Below are 3,518 nucleotides of genomic sequence, written 5' to 3'. Positions count from 1 at the left end.
CTCAAGCCCCCTACTTCTGCCTTGTGACCCCTGTTGAGAGGAATGGGTAATGGGAGAAGGGAAGAGAAAGACAGGGTGGAGAAATCCCTTGCACCTCTATCTGACCTGAAGGTAAGTCTGACTGGGGTATCAAGCTTTAACTCCTGAGGGGGAGGGAGGGAGAAGAGAGGACAAACAGCTATGAATGAGGAAAAACCTGCCAGTGTTCCAGTAAAAGTAAGACATAGTGGGGAGCGGCAATGCAGTGTAATGATTAGAGAGCAGGTTTTAGAATCAGAAAGGCTTGAATTTGAGGTGTTGAGGTTGTCTCCTGCACGTAACCCCAGGCAAATCACTTGCCCTCTCATGCCGAACAGGTGCTGACTTTCATCCATTAGTAGAGAAAGTTTCCCCCCCAGGAATTTGTTATACCACTGAAGTCACAGATCTGTGCCCAACACTACCACCCCCCATGGAAAAAAGAGAAAGAGACAGCAAGATAGCCCAGGATTTAGTGTAAAAGGAGACAGAAAGAGGAGACTAAGGGAGCAGACAAAGAAATGGAGAAAAGGAATAAAAAATAAGATTAAAAACTTGAGGGGATGGAGGGAGAAAAGGGAGAAATGAAAAGAAGATGGAGAGTGGAGAAGGGGGAGAGACTCTGCCCTAATTGTTCATTTGGGGCTCTGCTCTTCAGCCTTGATACCACCTCCTTCCTTAGAGGTATTTAATGCTGCATCACTATGCCTGTGATTAGCTCTCCTCTTTCGCTGCCCTAACTCCAGCATCTCTGATGGGAGGGCCCTTAAGTAGCAGTTCTGAGATAGGGTGGGTGAAAGGGTGGGGTAGAAGGGTGGAGGCCGATTAGTTTGGGTGGAAACAGGGGAATTCAAAGCTCCAAGTTCTCTATTTGGCTATTACAACAGCACCCAACTTCCCTCCCGCACCCCCACCCCCCAGTCCAGACATCAGTCTCTCGACGTTGCTAGGTTCTGTTGCCATGGTGACTGTGCAGTAGTTGTTTCTCCCCCTATTTCTTACCCCTAGCCTCCTCACCGAAATAGTATAGTTTCAGGGTGCATGAAAGTGGTGGCAGGGAAGGGTATCTGGGTCCCCCTGAGAGACTATACATATATCCATGTGATAGTATATAAAAATAGAATTAGACATGTATTCTAGTATGACTGTGTTGGTGATACATTTATTGGTCACATCTAGGAAAATTACTAGGTACAGATTCATGTAAGTGTGGAACAAGGTTATCTACAAGTGATAAAAAAGAAAAATGTGATGTGAGGTAGGATAGGGAAGCAGCAGACCAAAACACACAGAAATATGGAGAAAATCTCTAGAGAAAGGAGGCGTCAATGAAGTGGAAACGGGAGAAAGATCAGATGAAGCATCAGCATGAGTGCTGGCTGACAAAAAAAAAAAAAACCCAGAAACACAAAGTAGAGAGAATATGGAGGGATGAGGTGAAGAGACAAGAGAAGATAAAAATGGGAGAATAGGAACAAGAAACTGGGAACTCAAAGCAAATCTCCACATCAACCACAGGCAACTCATTCTATTTTTTTTTTTTTTGACAGATCTAATTGTTAAGAAGTTTTCCCTTATGTTGAGCTAACATCTCCTTCCCTGTAACTTCCACCTATTGGTCCTAGTTATACATTCACAGCACAAGCAGAATATTTGTGATCCCTCTTTCTGGTTAACCCTTCAAATACCAGAAGTGTTTATGTCCTTCCCCTACCCCCTACTATAACTTTTCTTCTCTGGGTTAAACAATCCCAATTCCTTCAATTCAATCTGAGAATGGGCTCCAAAGAGATTCCAAAAGAAGGGGTAGGACAGGTGGGGGTAGAGACACTATTTGGGAATAGTCTTCTCCCGTGACTATGATCCAAGTATACAACCAAAAATGTTTGGAGACTACTGCCCTATACAATTGTAATAGCCTCCTACTTGGTTTCCCTGTCTCCAGTCCATACCCTTTCCAATCTGTCTTCCATAATGTTGCCTGAGTAATCGTTTCACCATGCTCTTATGATCCTGTCACTTCTTTATTTAAAAACTTTAGTGGCTTCTATTGCCAGCCACATGAACCTCTGATTCCCAGATTTGAGGTTCATTATAATCTGGATCCAATTTACCTGTCCAGCTTTATTTTATACTATTCCCCTTTACCTATACCCTATCTATTTACTGCTTGCTTTCTTCTATCACCATTCCTTTGCTCATACCATCCATGCCCTGTGTCTGAAAGGGATTTCTCCATCCCTCATTTGTTTTTTGAAGCCTCTCATTTTTTAGGCACAACTTAGATGCTACCTCTTTCATGAAGCACTCCTGGAAGACTTTCCTTATCGTTCTTCCTCACTACCCATCCAAGTGAAAATGATCTCTCTTTGCTTAGGATTTTTCCCCTAACCTTTTGCCCAGGTTTACCCAGTTTGCCTCTCCTTTGCATTTATCGGTATTCTTATTTTCCTCCTATTAGATTTTCAATTTCTTGATAATAAAGCTTTTGTTATTTATCATTCATATCTGCAGAGCCTAACCTTATGCCTTGCACTAAGTAGACATTACAACTGTCAGTTGGTATGACCAGAACAGAGGGCATTGGTACCATCACATCCCTGCTATTTTATATGCTCTGCTTCTCTGAAAGAAACCTAAAATCTCACAAGTTTTCTTGACTTTCATATCACACTGCTGACTCACATCGAACCTGAATTCTGCTAAAACACCCAGATCTTTTTCAGATGGATTGCTGTCTAGTCATGTTCCCCACATCCTGTACTTGTGAAGGTAATTTTTTTTTAACTCAAGTGTAACATTTTACACCTAGACTTATTAAATTTCATCTTATGAAACTCAGCCCAATGTTCTAAGCTGTTCCAATTTCTTTGGATGCTATTGTCCAGTATGTTAGCTTCCCTCCCAGTTTTGAGTCATCTACAAATTTGATGAGCCTGTCATCTATTCCTTAATCCAAATCGGATAAAAATGGTTAATAACACAGGGGCAAGCTCAGATCCCTGATGCACTCCACTGGAAACTTACTCCCAAGATGATGCTGAGCCATTAATGACTACACTTGGAGCCTGGACATTCAGCAAGTTTAGAATCCACATAATTGTACTATTATCAGACCTATATCTCTTCCATCTTTTCCATAAGAATAGTGAGAGATTTTGTCAAATGGCTTGTGAAAATCAGGATAACTCTATCTACAGCATTTTCCTAATCTACCAGTCTGGTAACATTAACAAAAGGAAATAATGCTCTCTCATGACCAGGGTTGGGTTTTGTTTTTATGTTTGGAGTGTGGGCAGGGAGGGTTGTTGGCTTAATCTTTTATTTATTCATCTATTTTATTTACTTATTACTGTTGCCTTTTTGAAAAAATATATACCACTGCCATTTAAGAATACAAATCTCTTCTGAAATGAGCTCGTCTCTGTAGCAAAGAAAAACAATCAAATAAAAATAACCCGGGCAGCTAGGTGGCACAGTGGATACAACATTGACCCTGG

Source organism: Dromiciops gliroides, chromosome 5 (genome assembly GCF_019393635.1).
Source record: "Dromiciops gliroides isolate mDroGli1 chromosome 5, mDroGli1.pri, whole genome shotgun sequence".
Lineage (NCBI taxonomy): Eukaryota > Metazoa > Chordata > Mammalia > Microbiotheria > Microbiotheriidae > Dromiciops > Dromiciops gliroides.
This window is presented reverse-complemented; position numbering follows the sequence as displayed.